The 20503-nt window shown below is 48.3% G+C and overlaps 1 protein-coding gene and 1 non-coding gene across 6 annotated transcripts in view; one reads left to right on the top strand and one right to left on the bottom strand.

Annotated features, from left to right (window-relative positions):
- Nucleotides 1-5212: 5212 nt before the first annotated feature.
- Nucleotides 5213-5285, bottom strand: TRNAA-AGC. Its single transcript has one exon. It is a non-coding gene; the product is annotated as a tRNA-Ala (tRNA).
- A 105-nt stretch (nt 5286-5390) lies between these two features.
- The window catches only part of LOC121344865 (USP6 N-terminal-like protein), an 84465-nt gene continuing 69352 nt past the window's right edge, over nt 5391-20503 (top strand). For all 5 annotated transcript variants that reach the window (XR_005953889.1, XR_005953890.1, XR_005953891.1 and 2 more), the window contains exons 1-2: nt 5391-5462; nt 17621-17702. The gene's annotated coding sequence lies outside the window, so the exon portion shown is untranslated. The remainder of the gene's footprint in view (nt 5463-17620; nt 17703-20503) is intronic.

Below are 20503 nucleotides of genomic sequence, written 5' to 3' on the forward strand. Positions count from 1 at the left end.
AGACCAAGAGAGTAGCTGCCACTGAAGGATCCATCTGAAAATGAAGCCACCGCAGTGTTGAAGTGTGGGTAGAGATGATGGAGTTTGCATAGTCTCTCCATTCTCCAGGCAAGCCTGTCCTGCCGGGCCTAGGAGTGATGCTGAGCACATTACTGCCTACCTGTTGCCTTACCTGGGGGTTCTGCATCCCTCTTCCCAGGAGAGGCTAGGACACAGGCAGCCCCCTGCATCTGCACAAGCTGAATGATCACACTGCCTGGAAGGGTCCCTTGGGCACAGCCCTGGTTGTGTCTCCCTAAAACTGCCCCTAAGCACAGCAACAAGAATGGAACTCACTCCTACACCTCCTCCTCCCAAATTCCCACTGGCTCTTCTTCCCCTGAAGGAAAACCCTGCAGTCACTCAAGCTGCATTGCACAATAGTTGTGGCTTGAAGTAACCTGCCTTCTTCCCCCATTCTCAATGGTGTGAAAATGAATTAATGTTTCAATAGCCTGCAAATGATCCAGTAGCAGAAGGACAGATTTGTCTTTCTCTTCTGTGGCTGCAGATGCTGACAGAGATGATGGTAGAATGATGGCCTGGGAAACAGAGCCTTTCTTGAGCCACAGGAGAAGCACTAGAGGCTTTCCCTCCAGCAGCCTTTATTACTCTTCTCCTGGAGGAGATGGGAACCAATCACCAGGGAGTTCAATGAGCTAAAAGCCACCTTCCTCAGTGCCCAGATTTCTCCTGGAGGAGATGGGAACTAATCACCAAAGAGTTCAATGAGCTAAAAGCCACCTTCCTCAGTGCCCAGAAGAGAGTTGAAAGCCAGAGAATTCACCTCTTCCCTATTCCCTCTCAGGAAAACAGGGTCATCCACACAAAGAATTTGCTAGAACAGTCCTTGTGCTTCTGGTCTGACCTGAAACCTACTGAAGCACAGGCAAGAGCTTGGGGATGGCCTGAGCTCCCAGCTCTGGTGCATGTTAGGATGCTCCCTAACAGGAAATGGAGGGGATGCTGTGGCAGGTGAAGGATGTCTCTGCCCTTTTTGCTTGGCATGATGCTTTCAGGAAGACCACTAGTGTTAGGAAGAAAGTTTATGCTGGCAGGAGATCCTCTGGTCAACCGAGCAATTTGAAGTCAGATGCCTGTCATTCACCCCAAGAGCATAGGTGCCATTTCCTATCCAGCCATTGCTGGCATCTCTGCCCTTGGTTCCCGCTTCGCTGCACATATCAGGAGTCTCTAAAGGACAAAGTCTAGTGTTTGCTAGAGGTTTCAGAGAGGTTTATGTCACGTGGACCTTCTGTGGACCTCCTGCTCTGGGCAAAGCACCCAATACACTCTGGTCTGTGTTGGTGAAATATTAGATTTATAGTCCAAATAGCCATGCCAAAAGGTTATGTGCTTCTGTCTCCCTGTCAACCCTTTGGCTGCCCTCACTGCAGGGACAGCAAAAGGCATCTCTGGAAAAATCTATTGCCCTTTCCCCAGCAAGCAGGACCAGGCCATCCTGCTCATCGAAATACACACAGATCCAGAGGAAATGATACAAAATAGGGCTGAGAAAGCCAAATCAAACACCAGTGAGAAACACCCGTGTACGTCTTGCCTCAGGAACAGTGGAAGACTCCTGGCATGGAAGGTGTGTCCATTTGGTTATTTGTACAGACTCAGGCTGATTCCCTAAAGATGCCTTGAGGAGTGTGGCACTGGCATCTGCCCTGTGTTCCCCTCTTTATCACCATTTCCCATTATCCTTTCTGAGTTCATTCAAATTTATCTCCTCTTTTTTTAGGTCCTCTCCCTCTTTTGGTCTTTGTAGCAAGGAGAGAAAGCACGGTGATGCCCATCTTGCCCCTGCTGCCTTTGGGCACAGCTGGCATGAAAGCATGAAGTGCAGGTCTTCTGTCCTGGGATCTGAGGAAGCTGAGATGTGTCTCTGCATTTAAGATGATTTCATTTTAAAAATAAATTTATGCACATAACCTTAGAGTAAACTTATAAAAGAATACTTAAATTAAGGCCATTAGTGTAAACTGAAAACTCTGCCTCTTCCCCTTCTAGCAGTTTCCTGTTTTGTCCTCTCTGCTCTTATGATGCCTCTGTGCATATACTTAATGGTAATTAAAGACAATAAACTTCTAAGAGTAGTGGCAGATCTTTTTCTAACTTGACTATGTGATCCCTACCAGAAAATTAATTCCATAAATTCAGCTGTGGAGATCAAAACAGCGAGTTGTAAGCATGTGCCCAGCTCCATTTGTTGCAGTGAGTGATTTATTTATATCCTACTTGATCCATTGCTGGAAGCCATTTGTTCATTGAGCTTGTGTGCAAACTTCAAGTAAGGCTTTGTAGGGTGAGGAAATGCAAAACTTGGGTCATTCCTGAAGAGTCAGTGGGCTGATTAAGCACTGGGGAGCAAAGTGTCTGTGGAGCTAGAGCAGAGAACCTGACACTGTGGCTTAACTGATGCCTCAGGAGCTAAAAAAAAAAAAAAAATTAAAAAAAAAAATTAATATAAAAATAAAATAAAAATAAAAGGAGGTCAATAAAAAAGTGCTGGTAGTAAGCTGCTAGTGAGGTGGCTGAGCAAGGTTTGGGTTTTTCAGCAAATACAGGCAATTGCTCACCCTGACTTGCAGGCATGCACACACACATATGGATGTTCCATACTGTGGCAGCTCATTACAGATTCCCACAAGAAAACCATTAGGGAGGAAATTCTTGCTGTTCTGATGTGGTCGCCTTGTTCTTGTAAAAGAAAAGCTGTTGTTTCCATTTTGCACCGGTTTTGTGTTTTGGGGAGTGGAGAGCATTATAATGAAATAGTGCTGTGAGTGTATGTGTAATATTTTATCCCTGTGGATACAGTCTTTCACAGTGGGTCCAGCGAAAATGGAGCCCCCAAAAAATGGAGCTTTCCAGATATGTTCATGAACCAACACAGCTGCAGAAAAAGTACTGTCAGAGGAATTTTTCTCACATCCCTGCTTTTCTTCATCTTCTGTCTCAGCCTGCCGCAGTGTTTGCCTGCCCGTCTGCAGAGGGCGATGCAGCATCAGTTTGACCGGACATGGTCCTCTGGCTTTCCCTCATCCCCAAGTTGCCCTTGGTCACCAAGACATTGCAGGGGTTGAGGGCTGAGAGGTCTAGAGGGGAAAAGGAAAGGACCAGGCCAGAAACACAGGTGTATTTCTCTCTCTTAATGCCAGCTGTGCAGCAGCTGATGCAATGGGAGACTGCAGTGGATTTCACTTTCCTGTTAAATCCTGCTGCACAGGAAGACTTGAATAATTTGCTGAAACTTTGAAGGCCGCTGTAGGGACAGCTGGTTATTTCATGAGTTTGTACAGGACTCAGAAATGTGAGTTTAAATCAACTTTAAAAGGCAAGAATGAAATCTTGAAGTGAAAAGAACCTCAGCAACCATACACTTGCCTGGTTTTCAGACTTCAGTTTGCATGTTACTATTGCCTTTTTGCAGAAAGGAATAGTAGATGTCCTCTGCCAGTAGAGGCATCTCTCTAGTCTCCATGAGAATACCCATGAGAATTCATGGGTATTTGTGCCCAAAAAAAATCATTTTGTGTCCTAGAGTCATGATGATCTCAAAATGATCATGTGCATCTGTTAACCCAGCATCACTAAAGCATAACCCAGAGTTACATCCACATGCCTTTTGAACACTTCCAGGTGATTCCAACACTTAGCTGGGCAGCCTGTTCCAATGCCTGACCATCCTTTCAGAGAATATTTTTTTTTTCCTAATATCCAATCTAAACCTCCCATGACACAACTTGAGGCCATTTCCACTCATCCTGTAACTTGTCACCTGTAAGAGACCCCTTCACCTCACTAAAACTCCTTTCAGGTACTTGTAGAAGTGATGGGGTCTTCTGAGCTTCCTTTTCTCCAGGCTAAACAACTCCACTTCCCACAGCTGCTTCCCATAAGACTTGTCCCATAAAAAAACCCACTGCATCCTCTCTTTAATTATCCAGTTCTTCCTGTAATTGGAATTAATTTGCTGCAAAGGTTTGGGGGTGGGATATTTTGGAGTCTCCTCAGGTATAGGCTGGGGCCAGTGAGCAGCTTGAAAGCTGAATTTCATTCTTTGTCATTGAAGTTTGCCAGAAAGGTCATTTCCTTGGGCATGTAAGGAGGAAAGTACTCAGAATTGTTTTCTTCCATTGATTCCCAGTTCAGTTTGTGGCAGGGATGGAGATCCTTCCAGCTCAGTGTAATCCTTTGAGGTTGGTTTTTTCCACGATACACCATCAGTTTATAAAAACAGCTTCTCTTTTTTTTAAAGCTTTTTGCAGTAGAACTGGAGCAGAATGTGAAGCACTTGCTTGAACTTTGCACCTGGATAAATTTAGGGAGCAAAGTCTTGACCTTTTTTTTAATAAGTGTCACCTATATCAATGACTCCTTGAGGTGCTTTGATTCCATCTTAAATTTACACAAAACAAGTGTTTTGGCTCTACCAGAGGCCTCCAGGTGAAGGGATCTCTAAATGCTTTCCTGCTCTTGGGTGGGATGAGAAAGGGAGGGCTGGGGCCAGAGCTGTGTGGGAAGAACTGGATGCAGTGGGTGCTGCTCACTGTCATGGCCTTCCCATGTTCAATAAGGAAACAGAAGACCCTCTTGCAGTGCCAGGAATACGCAGACAGTGTTGTGCCTGCCTTAGGCACGGGACAGGCAGATGTATCTGTGTAGCTGTACTGGCAGCAGGTGGGGTCACTCACTCTGCTGAGCCTGGAGCAGGCTGAGGGGAGACCTCACTGCAGTGACACCTTCCTCCTGAGGGGAAGAGGAGGGCCAGGCACTGATCTCCTCTCTCTGGTGCCCAGTGACAGGGCCCAAGGAAATGTCCTGAAGCTGTGTCAGAGGAAGTTTAGGTTGGATATTAGAAAAAAGTTCCTCACCCAGAGGATGTCTGGGCACTGGAACAGGCTCCCCAGGGAAGCGGTCACAGCACCACGCCTGAGAGGGTTAAAGAAGCATTTGGAGAATGCTCTCAGGCACAGGGTGTGACTCTTGTGGTGTCCTGTGCTGGGCTCACACTTGGACCCGATGATCCTTGTGGGTCCCCTCCAAGTCGACATATTCTGTGGTCTTTAAAAATGTCAAGGAACCAAATAGGAATATGAGGAATTTAAAAAGGTAAACGCACTGATGCTGTGGGTTTGGGGCAGTCCACGGTAGGAAAAGGAGCTGGAGAATGCGGGCATCGATCCCGCTACCTCTCGCATGCTAAGCGAGCGCTCTACCATTTGAGCTAATTCCCCGCGTTGGTTTTCCCGTGGCCCAGCGCAGACATATTGACTTCTCGCGAGACACCGTGTGCCGCTGGCAGTTGCACGTCCCTGTCGGGGGTCCCAGTGCGCCTGCGCGGGAGCGCGACGGCCGGGGCTCGGCGGCGGGCCGGGCTGGGCGCGCGCCGGGAGAGGAGGATGCGCCCCGCGGTGAGACCTGGAGCGGGAACGGGGCGGGAGTGGGAGTGGGAGTGGGAACGGGGCGGGAGTGGGAAGGAGATGGCAATGGGAAGGGGAATGGTGGGGGGCTGCGAAGGGCTGTGTGTTCGGCGGGCAGGATGCGCACGGCTGTGTGTGTGGGGCGGCGGTGCGTGTGGAGGTCGGAGCAGGGGGCTGGAGCGCCGGGCACGGGCTCTGCCAGGGGCCTGCGCTGGGCTTGGAATCGCGGCGGGGCTGCGCTGGGATCAAAACAGAACGAAACAACCAAACACCCCCCTCCCTCCTCCCCATAAAACATCGAGCCCCCGCCCCCCGGCTGATGAAGGGCCGGGAGCTGCCCCGGTGACCCCGGGTGGTGCTCGGGGCGGCTTCGCCTGCCCGGCGGCTCCTCACGGCCCTCGGCGCACGGAGCCCGCACCACCCCCTGCGGGGCTCGGGGTGACACTCGGCCCGGCTGGGCGGCCCGGACAGCCCCCGGTGCTTGCTGCCATCCGCGCTGGGACATCCGGGCTGGGTCCCTGCGCGGGGCTGGGACAGCTGCGGTGCCCGAGAGCCTGGAGCAGCAAACCCGCTGCGGGCAGTTGTTTCCCCGCCTTGCCTTGCAATGTCTCCTTTGAAAACAACACCCACAGAAGTGAAATCTGGCACCGTGGTGAATCGTGAGGTCTTTTTCTCCAAAAAATGGTTCCGTTTGCTCTTGTGCTCCAGCTGGAGTAGAGTTAAAGGCAGCAATTTCCCTGCTGGACGAGGAAGGAGATGCTGGCTCTGGAGCAGGGAACTTCAGGTGCCTGTTGAAATGGCAGATGGGGGCATGTGCTGGAGTCTTCTGGGGAGCTGCATTGAGCAGATGGGATCTTGGTGTCTGTTTTGGATTTGGGAAAAGGGTATGCCCTCAATCAAGGGCTGCATAGCAAAGCCGGTGAGAGCATTCAGTCATTTCTCTGCGAGCGCTATGCTGAGGAAGATGAAGCTGTTGGTGGGCTTGCAGTGTTTAATTAAAGCTGTGTTCAGCAGTAGGAATATCCAGGACTCAGTTAAAAACCTGCCATTCTGGTAAATATCTTGCCTTGTGCTCAATCACTTTTCTTCCCCTCTGATGTTCCTGAGTCAGACACGACAAAACCCAAAAAGCATTGATGGCCAGTGCAAAATACTTTCTGAACTAAGGTGATTACCAAATAACCTTGTTGTATAACCTCGGTGGTGGCTGCTTAACACCTAGCTATGTGGAGAGCAGCAGAGTCCTGGGCTGAGCTGAGCTGCAGGCAGTGATCCTGGTCACCAAGTCACTGCAATTCACTGAGCCAGCAGGGAATTTGGTGAAAGTGATGAGACTTGCTGTGGCTTTTGCTCCGTCGAGTTCCTGGGTGCTTTACACATTGCTTTCCTGCAGTACTTTTCTACTTCTACCTTGGCTGTGTTCAAGCCATCGTTCCGTTGGTTTCAAAACCATTCTCTGCTCAATTTTACACCCTTCCTGAGGGATTTGCCTTAGTTCTGCCTGTGAGATACAAGTTACTTTTTCTGGATGAATTTGCTGAGCTATCCTCCTCCAGACTGTGAATTTCTGATTAAATACTCCTATATATCAACAGCTTTGCAAATGAAATAGATGCAAAACATTTTTTATTTATTTTACTTGACAGGTTTCAGGCTCTGTGAATGAGGTCTGCTTTTTGCAGTTTGGTTAATAAGTTCTCTGAATGATATTTTATTGAAATACTTAGAATTTAAAATTTACTCCTCTTTTGTTCTTTTTGGCGTGTTGCATCTTACTTTAAAGGGCCAGTGAAGCATGACCTCAGAGCTCTTCAGAAACTCTCCTGTCTCTCATTTATCGTTTTCACGGTTGTGAGCTTCCTTCTGTGTGGGTTTTGTGTGTTTTTTTTTTTTTTTTTTTTTTTTGTCAGAGAGAAGATTGGCCAACAAGCATATTCTGAAAGACATGTTTATCTTTAAGAAAAAACCCAACAGCGACCAAACAAGCAAGCAGCCGCACCCATCCAGCAGTATGATTTCTTATCTTGGAGCTTGACTCATAATTTTGATGGCTCCTTACTCTTACTGGGTTTTTTGAAAAGACAGTATTTTTTGTAGCTATTCCCCTGGGTGCCACGCTGGAGAGCATTGCACTTGTGTAAATTTTTTTTTCTTATGTCCTTCCATCTCTTTTATATTGCCCGGAGCTGCAGAACCCCACAATCTTACCCCAGGCTTCTCTCTTTTTTTTTTTTTTTTTTCCCCTTTTTTCTGATATGGAGTAAACCAGGACATGCTTGAGAGTCTCTCCTGCTGAGGACTCTTACCTTCAATGCACACAAGAGCGTTTCACCAGCTTGGCTTTGCTGAGTATCAAGCTGACTCTGTGGAGCTGGAAAATGTGTTTCAGGCTGTGTTTTGCATAGAAGCTCACAGATGTGAGGTTTCACTGCCTGGGTGTTATATGTGTTTTTCCTGTCACGGGGCGGTCTGCCTCTGAATCATGTTGCTGGGAGCTCCTGGCAGAGCAAATGCAGGGCAGGGGGAACAGAGCCTTGTCTTCAGCCTTGCTTCGTCAACCCCAGCCACAGCCCTCCCTCATATGTGCCTTGTTTGGTTTAATAACGGGCTTGTACAGCAGCTTTTCCCACAGCAAAACCTCTTTTCTCCTTCTCTTTAGAATTAAAATCGCTCCAAAGAATGTGTGTTAAGGTGGACTTTGAAACTCAAAGCTTATAAGTTCTTCACAGTCATGCTGGAATAATTCCTGTGCTTTCCTCACCTTCATTTTAATTACAGGGGAGAATAGTTCAGCTCCCACAGCTCAAGCTGTTGGAAGGATATGTGTATGCTCTGCAAATAAATAAACTTTGTGCTTGCTTTCCCCTTTCTGTCTTCCATCCTTTCTGGCAGATCTGTGATCCTGAACAATGCTGGGCAAGTATTGTTCAGGTTTTGGTGGATCTCTGTTTTGTCCTTGTGCTCCATCCACGCTGAGGTTATAGCAGTTGCCTTGCAGGCGACTGGGAATATACCACCTAAGGAAGCCTACAGCTGCTCTGTGCAAAGAGCAGCCCCCAGAGATGCTGAAGCTGCAGAGCTATCAGTGCAGCTTTGTGGAAGGTTGCTTGCTGCATCTCCTTCAGCTCTCGGCAGCCTGGGACATCCCAGTTGTCCATTTTACTGGGTAGTGCAGGGGTTCTTTAAGGGGCTGGTTCGTGCCACGCTGCAGAGAGCTCAGCATGGCACTGCAAGAGCTGCTGTGTGGTGGAGGGCAGATTTCCAGAATGTGCAAGATACTCCCGAGTACTGAGGGTAGCAGTCTCGGCGGGTTTGCTACCATACACCTCCCCGTTTGAAGTAGCAGTGGGTATTTCTGAAGCAAGTATTCACACTGGAGTGCTTGCTCTGATTTTCAGGGTGGGTGGGTGCTCTCTGTAGCTGTGGGTTTGCTTTGACACCCTCAGCTTAAGGTATTTGTAGAGGGACCGGTGTAGATTGTCCCCTCTAAGTGTCAGCTCGAGTGCCAGCCACGCTTGCGGGCTCCGCATCCCGCCGGGCTGCTCCTGCGCGTGCCATCCCCCTCCGCACTGCAGAACAGCTAAATCGGGGTTGCAGGAAAGCTGGCGAGAAGCCTGGATGTTCCTAGAAAGATATTGATTGCCCTGGACAGTTCGGGGTTGTTCCTTTTGTTTCCCTGGCTCTCGTCACGGGGTCGGGCTCGTTCGGGCGGCAGCTCGCTGGAGGATGGAGAAACAGCGCCGGCTTTGCGGGCTGAGGCTGGAGCGGAGCCATCCCAGCCCGCCTCTCTCAAGTGTTAAGTCTGAAGCAGCCTGCCTGGTAATTCCATTAATGAGAGCCTAGTGCCAGAGAGATAAATGTAATTCCACGGTAAAGCTAACGCTCGGGCTCAAATGGAGAGGATTTGCTGGTTCTCCCGGCTGCGCTGCTGTGAGTAATGTACTCCAGTATTACCCACAGACAATGTTTAAAGTCTACATGTCACTGCAAAGACTGGGCAGTGATAAAAAAAATCTGCTGCTAAATCTTCATGTGAGGAAATCCTTAGCTCCAGAGTGTAGCTGTCTCTTTGCAATGGGTTTTACAGGGAATAAAAGTTTTCTGCTTAACTCCTGACGTGCAGGATGGCACCATGCTAAGCAGCCAGCTGATCCAGGAGACAGCTTGCATGGGCTATAGCCAGAACAAGCTCTTTGTGTATAATCAATGCAGAACAGAAATTATACCCTTTGTGTGTCACACCAGAAAGCTTGCAAGCACCTCAGAGCCAGCCACCACAATTGCAAGTAGCGCAAGCTTCTCTACAATTTTGGCCATGAGGTCCGTGCATGAATTTGGAGCTTGCGGTTCTGGCTAGGTCAGTTTGATTTCTTTTTGAATTTTTTTTTTTTCTGATTTCTCACTTTTCTTAGTTTGATTTGCAGATCACATCTTCCTGTTTGCAGTTGTATAATACCCTTGTGGCACCATCATCAAGTCTTGTGTTGAAAAGGAATGGTTAATTGGGACATTTTTAGCTCTTCTGGTGGCTTGGATCCTGGAAATTGAATGCAGGAGCCAACACCTTTCAGCTTTCTGCAGAGGAGCTTCCCGTGCTGCAGGCAGCAGCTGAGCAGTTGTGTCTGACAGGGTGGGAGATCACAGTGCCAGTGGGCCCCAGTGCTGTGGTACCCCAAAGTTCAAGCAAACAAATCACTTGCCTCATCTTTTGGAGCTCAGTGATGGATTTTCCTTGTCATCAGTCCAAGGTGGGGGAAAAAAGTTCAGTGAAGAAGAAGCATGTACTGGGGATGCTCAGCCCCTTTTATATCCCCATCACTCCAGCTTTGCCTGAGTGTCCAGCAGTACATATCTGATCTCCTTAGTTAGGACTTGTGTCCCTGCTGGTGTCCTGACAGCAGAACTAAAGCCAGCTTGCTCAAAATGCTTGTTTGTTGGTGTATTCATTCTCAGCATTTGCTCAGCAGTTTGCTGGTGCCTCTTGCTGCAAGAGGTGGGGGGAGAGTGGCTCGTTGAGCCAAGTGAGGTGTGCACTTTGCTGGTGACCCAGCAGCAGCTGGGACAGCCAGCCTGACTGCAGCCTGCTCCTGTACTCTTACTTCTCTTTGCTGCAGCTGTGCAGACATGGCTGCCTTCTTCATGCACATGCTGTGGGCCAATTCACTCACCAGAAATCAGGATCAAAACAGATTGTCTTGAGTTTTTAAATCCCCTGCCTCCCCTAGCCTTCAGTTTTGTTCTTTAATCAGTGAGGGCCATGCGTGTGAGAGCTACATCTGCCACTCCCCGCCGTGGTGGCAGGATGTTGGGGGGATACAGTATCAGTCAGAGCTGCTGCACTTGCTCTTTGAAAAAACTTCTCCTGTTTGCATCGTAGCTGACTACAAAGTTTTAGCTTAGTGGTGTGGTTTTCTCACCCCAAGTTAAATTTGAGTGTTTCCTTTCCTTTTAAAGCTCTGACATCTGATTTGGGCTTGAGTGGAGCAAAGTAGCACTGATAGTGAGTTATGTGCTTGTCAAACATTTCAATACAGAGTAGATGAAGGAGCAGGTAGGAAAATGACCTGCATGTTTAGAAATTCAGTTTCTTGAAAAACTGCGCTGCCTTGTTCTTACAGTATATCTTCTCCCTCCCCCTTCAGTTCCATGAGTCTAAAGTGATCATGAGAGTGTTAATACATGATTGGGGGGATTTATCAGGAAAGATGTAATGTGTTCGTTCCTCTGGTGGTAACAAAGTGGGTCAGAAGTGTTACCTGTTCTGTTGCTGCTGCTTATGATGCTAACCAGATAAAGTTACTGAAATCAGTTCAAAGCCTCACTATTTGCTTTGCTCCTTGACTTGCTCTATGAGTTTCACTGGGAAACCTGTATCTGGCCTGCAAGACATTAATTTGTTTGGTGGCTCTTGTGGCCTAGGTGCACGGTTGAACCACCTTGGTGCTGCCAGTCTACGTGGCCTGGCACTGGGTTTTTTCTTCACCAACATATTTTTGAGCCACATCTGCATTCCCATCAGGTTTGCTGCAGAGCTGACTGGGCTGATAGTAGCTATGATAGACAGATACCCACCACTAGGCTCCCTTGGATAAAGGGCTGGTGGGACCATCACTTGACCTCCCAGAGATGCTCTAACTGTCTGGAGGCTGAGCAGAGCCTGTTGCATTGTCTTTCTGCCTGCCTTCAGCTTATGGTGTAAATCCCCCAGCAGGCTCAGCAAGGGTGACTTGATGGCTGTGCTTTGATACCTCTGTGTGGTAAAGAGATCTGCCTGGAGTTTGCTCAGGGTTTCCCATGCTGTGAGAGAAAAATGCCATGAAGTGCCGCAGGTGGAACTTGAAGTTGAATGTGGAGTGGGAAGGGGGCATGTGTAACATATAGGTGAGAAAACCAATAAGCTTCACAAGATCTTAACCACTGAAGGGGCTGAACTTGTTTCCAGTTGATGTGTTTAAAATGTGATTAGTCACCTCCTTAAGTAGGGTGCTGTAATCCAGTTTCTGTGGAAAAAATTGCACCATACATGTGTCAATACAAGGGGTGGACTCAGCTCAGCAAGTGTGTTTGTGCTTTCAGGCTGGGTCTATAAATCCCTTCAGTTATTCTAGTCCTTTACAGACTTGTGAGAACTCAGGGAGTTTTCTTTCCTGCAGCATTGCCCTTGCCATGCCTTTAACATCTGAAAGTCTGGACGGAAGTTGTTGTCATCTCACCCTCTTGTATCCCAGCACTCAGTGTGACGGTAGACAGAGAGGTTCCATGGCAGCCAGAGCATATCCCTCCATTCTGCTGGAGGGAACAGGACGGAGAAGGGATGGGGGATATCTCTGCCTTTCTTTGTCAGTGGGCTGTTGTCAGCCTCCTGTGTGTCCAAGGAAACAGTTTTTCAAGATTTTTGTCTGGATTTTACAGGGATCTCTTCCTTACTGCTTTCCTGCCTTGGGCATGAATGCCAGCTGGATCTCCACTGACCTCATCCTGTGGCATATCCAAGCAGATCAGTACTTGGGAGACCACACATCACCTACAGCAGGGTGCTGGATCTGGCATGGGGACAGCTGAATGGACAGAGAGGTCCATCCCCAGAGAGGCTGGACAGGAGGGGTATTTGCCCCTGGGAAATGCATCCTTGGTCTTTAGTTTGTGGTTCAAACAATGTTTCTACTCCATATTCTCTGACTGATGGAAATGGCAGACTGAAAATATTGCGTTAGCCAGTATCCTGCTGGAGCTCAGAGAGAATGAATTTAGCTGTTCTTGTTTGATTTCAAGAAATTGCATTAAAATGAGCAAAAAGGCTGTGCACTGGAGGCTGCTTCCGCTGCAGGCATCTGCTTGCAAAACTGTGTTGCAGAGCGATTCCTGCTGGTGCTGCAAAGCCGGTGGGGAAAGCAGAGCTGTGGCACGGGCCAGGAGAGCTCTGTGGAGGTGCAGCTGAAGGGCTTGGCTCGCTTGATTGCTTTGGCAGCTGGTCTGTACTTAGAAACAGGTGTGGGCATTGCTTGCATCCGTTATCAGTGGTCACTGGTGTCTTGGGGATGCAATGAGCTGCTTTTCCCTGCAAGGTGAGGAGCCGTGCTCTGCCCCAGGTCCCTGCTGCTGGGAGGTGGCATGCAGGCAACTGCAAGGTCCCCAGCCTGAATGCTGGATGTGTGACATGATGGACGTGATGGCTCTTGTGTCCTGCCTCACATGAGCTCTGTGGTTACACCAAGCTGCAGCTGACTTCTGAAGCTCTTCTCGGTAAAAACTGACCTGAATTGATCCGTTATGGTTTATTTATTTTTTAACTAAGGCGCATTTCTGCAGAGGTGAAAGCTTGAGCTTTATTACAAAATCCATGATTTTCTTAAGGATGCTTTGGGATATTTTGGGGGTGTGCATGTGGTCTGTGTGGTAGTTACCAGAAAATCTGGGAACGGGTCAGTTGGAGATGTGTAGCTGATTAATTGACTTTAATGCCATGGAAATTCAATTTGAGTAACTGGGTGTTTTTTCTGGTGGGGGGAAAAAATAGAACTGTGTTAAGTGGAGGGGCAGCTCTGGGTATTTCTGTGAAAGGCGTGTAAAGGAGGCTCGAATGTAAGTTTTTGAACTGTGCTTGTCTGTTCCTGTTGAGAGTTGGTGGTTTCAGTGGGGGCACGCAGCAACCATCGAAGTAAAGGCTTGCCTGGGGGCCCTTGGGCAGAAATCTGTGTGACTAATGTGTAACTCAGAAAAACAAGGCAGGATTACTCTACCTCCTTCCCCTCTGTAAGGAGCTAGTGGTGGGGACCTCTGGCAGACTGCTGCTGGGATGCTTGGATGGGACCTCTGGGCAAGCTGATGGATCGGCTCCCTCCACTCAGTGCAGCTTTGTGGCATGTACTTTTTAGTTGGGGACTGTGCCTCTTGCTGGTGTTGGAGGTGAGGTGACTGGCTGGCATGTGACTGGTGCTGGCAGCCCCTCTGGTAGGTATCCTGGGCTGCACCTGTGTCTGCTGCAACCTCTCCATCCACACCTGTGCCAGAGGAGAAGCAGGTGGGGGTGGAGCGGGCTCAGGCTTCCCAGTGCCCAGGATAAGCCAGGCTGTGGGGACCATGCATGTGTTCTCCCCCTGCACTCCTGGTGCTGTTGAAGTTGGTCATGTGTTGGGATGAAGGTCTGGCTTAGAGTTCGAGCCTGTGCTTCTACTTTTCCATTATTATTTTCCAGGGTTTCTCTGCGAGGAATTGGAAAATCCCCTCTATGGGCTGCCGTGACAGCCTTAGCACTATCCAGATGGATTTGAACTTCGGTGCTGCAAAGGGCTTTGCGTATTTATTTTCAGCTTCCTGCTGTCTGCTTTGCTTAAGAGCTTTTGCTAGATCCTTTGCATATGCTTGTCTTTGCTCCTCTGCTCCTTGAAACCATTTGAGAACACCCTTCAGCTATGACAAAATACCCCCCTCCTCCCCCCCTCCAAAAAACATCCCCAAACCTCTTGGAGGAATTTTATTTTACTGCTGTGCCTTGGTAAGCTGCAAGGCTTGCATAGCTGTGGTGTGTTGCTGTTTGGGTGCATCAGTCTAGTTTGGAGAACCTCAGAGAGCAAATCACCGGGCTGTTTTGGATTGGTCTTTAGAAACGTGAGTGACTGAGCATGCTCAGTAGTGAATGGAGCTGTTAAACTGCTTTTCCATGACTTACCCCTGTGCAAAGACAAATATATGATGGGTTGAAGCCTCATCTAGGTTTCCACATGTACCACTGTGCCTCTTTGAGATGCTATTCATCAGCTTTTCATCAGCTTTAGCTGATCTCAGGTTGTTCTCCTGCCAGAAATTCTTGCCCTTTATTTTCTTATTTCTGAGATGGCTTCCAGTTGAATCAAGCAAATGATTGTTGCTACCTGTAGGGTAGAGATGGCTGGGATGTGTAGAAGTGAGGGGAGGAAAAAGGCAGGAGTGCCTGTTGTGGCAGCAGAGGGTAGTTCTGGATCTGTTGATCTGATGAGCGTATGGGAGTGGGCATGGCTTGCTGAAGAGCAGCTGTGTCGCTCCTGGTAGAACATGTCCTGCTTCTACTCCAGTTTCCTTTCATGCAAAAGGGTGGATTGCCAAGTGCTTTAATATTTCTGGGAGGTTACAGTGTTGGAAGAGTCCTTTGTGGGGCACTGCTGACTGATGGCTTTGTGTACATGCTGCCAGAATTTGGCTTCCCACTTAACCCAGAGGAGGTTCCTCTCTGGGAGGACTTTGAGCACAGCTTTTAAATAAAGCTTCCTGCTGAATGCATCAAGGAGAAGATTAGATTGAATATAAGGAAGAAGTTTTCTGTGATGAGGCTGGTGAGGCACTGGAACAGGTTGCCCCCAAAAGTTGTGGATGCCCTGTCTTTGTAGTTGCCCAGTATCACTCAACCCTCTGCTGCCTTGCTTCGTAACCTTTTTATATATAAACTCTGGTGAATCTGTGTTTGCTGCACTAGATGCAACAAAAGTTTATCGTGTTTCTGCAGCGCTACTTCAGTCTGCAACAAGCAAGGAGTTGTCTTGGCCAAGGACACAGAAGGTCTGCTGGGGTGGTGGCACTAAGAAATACGTATTTTGAAGGGCAAGCTGAAGCTGCAGGAAAGTGGCAGAGGAGCTTAGTGTGTCATCCATGCTCTGCATTGCCTACAGCCTGGTGGTGTCCTGGGGAGGAGCAGCCCTAGGATGAATGACTCTGCTGGGCACTGTGAGAAGGATGTTTGGGAACCAAGGGGGAGGCTGAGCAGTCTGATTCCCTGGAACTCCGCTGTGTTTCCAGTATGTCTGTTGTGGGACAACATGCTTTGTCTGAGAGCTGCAGTTGCTTTGGGAGGGCAAGCCAGGCCACCTTCACATGGCTTTGATTAAATCCAGCAGCACTTAAGAAAGCTTCAGGCATCTCTATTTGCCTTGCTTGGCAGTACTGGGAAGTGAGGACTTAGAACTTTGCCAGTGATATTTCTACAGCGTTGTATAAGAGTAGGAGTTGCATGGAGAAAATTGTTAAATGGAAAAGGACCTGGAGGAGGAAGGGAGAAAAGGTTGTCTGTATGGCTGCCATGTTGATACTCCCCATGTGCTGAGCCCTGGTGCAGGCATGGGTCAATACAAGTGCAGATGAAGTCCTACAGAGGTAAAGCAGCCCCCCTTCAGATTTAAGCCATGTGAAGTTAAGGTATGAATTTCCTTGCTTTCTATACCTTTAAACATAAGCTACCACTGAAGATTATAGTCCAGGCTGGATTTGTCCTGTTATTTCTGTCCTTGTAGAGCTGGTGAACAGTGTTCATTTACTGGCTTCAAAAGAACAACAGAAGACCCTCCTGGAGGTACATAACAGGAGCAAGTAACTCCTGTGTTTTGGTTAATGTAGAGCGAGAGGATGATGGAAAATTTGTGATTGAGGCTGGAGTCCAAGGTCTGTGCTGTGGTCTTGTGGACTTCAGCATTTTTGTCATACTTAGAAATGCCTTCAGCCCTTCCATAATGTGAAAGGGGGAAATGAGTGAGAGGGAGCCACGAATGGATTAGACTTTTCAGTTCTTTAAATAGCAGCTGGCAATGACAGTTCTCTGAATCACCTGCAGACACTGGGGAAAGCAATCAAGTCTGTCTTTCTCAGTCCAAGGTAAACCGATGTGCTAGATGAGTAAGTTTTCTCACAGTACATAATGAGGTCCAGTTGGCAGGAAGCACATGAGACACTGTCAGGCTGATTTTGTACCTTCCTCTTGCTGGTTTGGTGTTTTGACTGGAGATGTCTCACTATTTCCTTACCTCCCTCAGCTTCCAGATCCTCTCTCTGTTACAGTGTGTCTGAGGTTGGTCCCTCATCCACCATGTTCCTTGCTATCCCTGAACAATTGCATGAACAGGATGGGAAGAGTAAAATTATATTAGATGTGGTGACCTTTGCTTCAGTAGTATTATCAGAAAAACTTCTCCTTGTGGCTGCTTAGAATTGTTTTCAGTAAAACACTTCTGCTATCTTTTCTTTGGCATGCAGCAGGCACTTCAGATGCCTGAAGTGAGGTGTTTTTGTAGCCTGCAGAGGTGACTTTTGTCACAGCTCTTGCTCAGTGCTGGTTAAATGTCTTCTGTGTGACTAAGGTACAAAAGCTTTATACAGCCATCAGTGGAAAATATAAAGCCTTTTTTGTTATGAAACTATAATGATGAATCAATAATGATGATGAAAAAATGGAAGCAGCCTGGCTCTGACATCATGTGGGATTTTCCTTCTCTGCAAACTAGAAGAAATTGCAGAGGTGCTGTGAAGCAGATCTTCAGCAGCATCTTAGGGAGCACAGTAGGGGCATTGTAGGTGATCCCTTCCATCCCATTCACCAGCCTCTTTTCTGCCCCTGCATGTAGATGTTATCTTCATTGCACTGGCTGTTGAGGAGGCTTTACTGGATGAACAGCCTTGGTTTGGGACTCATCATCTTGTCTTTTACTTTAGCTTCCTTCTGTGATTTTGGAGAAGTCCCCTGGCAGGCTCGTGCCACGTATCTCTGCTGTGATGCCAGGGCTAGCAGGAGTGTGTTCAGGGCAGGGGTCTAACACCCTCCTGATTCTCGCGAGATTGCTTTGGCATCCTTCCTTTTCACCAGCCAGCTCATTAATGTCACTAATTACTATTCTCTCTAATGCTTACAGGATTTGCCAGTTCCTGTATGCCGATGGGAATCGTGTTCTGGCTCCTTGACAGTGCTATAGGAGAAGCTGATGTTCTGAACAGGTATGTTTGTCACATTCATGGTGAGGGGAAGAGGGGCTGCATGTGGCCAGGGTGAAATGTGTGCAGAGTTTGCCTGATAGGTGTGGAATGGATCCTGTGGTGCAGACTGCTCTGCAGTCAGTAGTTATTTTTTCCATCCGGAGGTTTTGTGAAAACACCCAGGCAGAAGATAAGGTTTGCATTTAGCCTTGCTGACAACCCTCTGAAGAGAGGGCTGGAAAACAGCATTGCTGCAGAGCGGCCCCTGGGAGGCCGTGCTCCTTGCTAACACAGGCACTGCCTTTTCCTTCCCGGAGCGCCAGCTGGGGAATCCCGGGCGAGCTCGCGGCTGCGCAGGCGGCTGCTGCGCCCTCCTGCCCAGCTGCCCTTTGGCAGCTCCCCCGTGGCGCGCGTCCCGAGCGGGGTGGGAGGGAGCTGTGTGCTTGTTGGTATCCAACCATGAACAAATCTGCTGTTGTTTTCTTAATGTATGGCAAGAACAGCCTGTAGCAGCTTATTCCTCCCTGGATAATTACTGCTCTGCTCTGCCACTGATTGCTCTCAGGAGCAGTGGAGTGGTGCCTCCCCTGAGCTGCCCTGTGCATCCTTTTGCCCGAGTTATTTGGTTTGTTATTGCTTTAAGGCATCAGTACTCAAATGAAAAATCTAATCTGCGCTCTTTGCAGCTGTTTGACATTCTAAGTGCATTGCCTAAGTCAGTTGAAGTCCCTGAGATGCCAAACATGCTTTCAGTGATGCCTCTTGCTATGCTACGAGCAGGCCTGCTTGCATCTCGATTTCAATTTCTGGATTACTTTGGGAAGGGGAAAATATAGGGCTGGGTTGCAGTCTACTGTTGTATTATCTGGAATTGTGTTCAGAGCTGATCAGAGGTGTGTGTGCAACTGGAACTGGAGTGGAATGTTTTGCCATCTGTGGTTGCTCGGGGGAGGTCTGAAAAGCAGGTGCATGATCCTGCTGTGGGAGTGTTAGTGGACATGGAGGGTTGGCCTGGCACACTGAACTCCAACCTTCAGCTTGCCCTAGGAGCAAAAGGAGCTCCTTCTGCATCTATCCCTCATGGATCTCATAAAAATGGCATTGCCTTGCATTTAGGTTGCCTGAATGGCCCATTTGATTGTATAAGGATATAATCACAACTTCCTGCATAGAGCTTTCTTGATCCCTAAAAAAGTGAAATGGATTCATTATGGAAAGAGATCTTTCTTGAAAACCTGGTTCATCCAGGACTGTGTGGGCAGTGCTGCAGACGTGAAGAGGAGTAGGAGTCAGGGTGGAGCTGTTTCCACCTAATTCTCCTGTATTTCCCGGGGTTTATCACAGCATGCAAGCAAACATACCCTCCACTTTGGATCTGAAAGCTCAACTGGTTAGCTGAGCACTGCCTGTGCTTCCTGTGCCTCCTGTGCCAGTCTTCTCCTTATGCTTTCCTTTTCTTAATTAATTTTCTGCTGTAAAAGGCCTCTTCTTAAAGGAAAAACCACAATAAGAAGGGAACAGCAAAGGTAGGAGTGCCTCCATTTGCTAGCAAGCTGTTGCAGGTGTGTCTGAGTCAGGAGAGCCAGCACTGAGTCAGTGTCCCAGACTCCCAGTGACTCAGGTGGCAAAATCCCAGGTCATTCTCTTCTCATGCCTGAATTGCAGTGGATTTCCTGTAACAAACTCTCACCTTCTGTAGTGACCAGTCAGGGAATGCCATCCTCTCCTGTAACCCCAAATGGGTTATGACCAGCTTGGTTCACTGGGGATGCAGGCACATGGTGGTGGTGGCACTTCGCTTCCTGCCACCACAGGTAGAAAGTTGATTTATGTCAGCACCCTCAACCTTACCTCAGTCCTTTCCCCAGCTTCCCCCTGCCTTGTTTTTTGTTAAGATGGGATAAGTCACAGGAGTTGCAGCTGTCTTATTGAGCTTGAGGAGATTCTTATGCAAATCTGGAGGCCGTGTTCTGGCAGATCTGCTTGCATGCATTATCCACTACTTCATTGTACTGGAAGGAGATCTATTTTCTGAGACATGGTTTATTTTTAGTCAAGATTTTCCCTGTCTAACTGGCAAAAGTTCAGCATTTGCAGTGGGATTTGCAGAAGAAGCAATTTTGCCAAATCCTTGGACTGGGGGAAGGGAGAGGAAATGTTATATTAGCTAGCAAAAAAGCTAAATGCTGACTTTAAAAACAGCTTAGGACACCGTTGTGAGAGCATAAGGGTTGGGTAATGCAAGTTGAGAACAGCATCGTGTTGCTGCAGTGGATAACTCAGTCTGGGTTGCTCTTGCTTTTCCTTTTGATGGCTGCCACAGAGGTTAACCAGCAGTGGGTGGGAAGTGCTGCTCAGGGCAGGTGGTCAATGAGCCAACCTTTTGACCTGATCCTGAGCAGTGAATTAGCAAAGTCACCTTAACTGCAGTGTCCATGGGGAAAGTTCTGTCCCTGCAGAGCATGGCGCTGTCCTGCTGCAGCCGTGTCTGGGGCCACTGGAGGCTCCCTGAGGGTTGAGCTTTCTGATGATATGGAATGTATCATGCCCGTGTTTGAGTACCCTTGTCAGTTACCCTGAAATGAATAGGGTGGCACATGGGATGTCCTGGGGCAGTGCTGCAGCTGTCTTCTCCTCCCCTCCCCAGCTGCTGCTCCAGGGACAAACTGTCTTCACATGCCTCATTGCTTTCACCAACTGCTTCTAGCTACTCTGGGTCTTGTACTGGTCTCTCACATGAGCAGCAACCTTTCAGGGGTGCAGGGACATTTTCTTCTTGGTCTTGCATCTCCTCAGGCATTTCCACCACTCCTTTTACAGAG

Source organism: Onychostruthus taczanowskii, unplaced genomic scaffold (assembly GCF_017590055.1).
Source record: "Onychostruthus taczanowskii isolate IOZ18803 unplaced genomic scaffold, ASM1759005v1 scaffold69, whole genome shotgun sequence".
Classification (NCBI taxonomy): Eukaryota; Metazoa; Chordata; class Aves; order Passeriformes; family Passeridae; genus Onychostruthus; species Onychostruthus taczanowskii.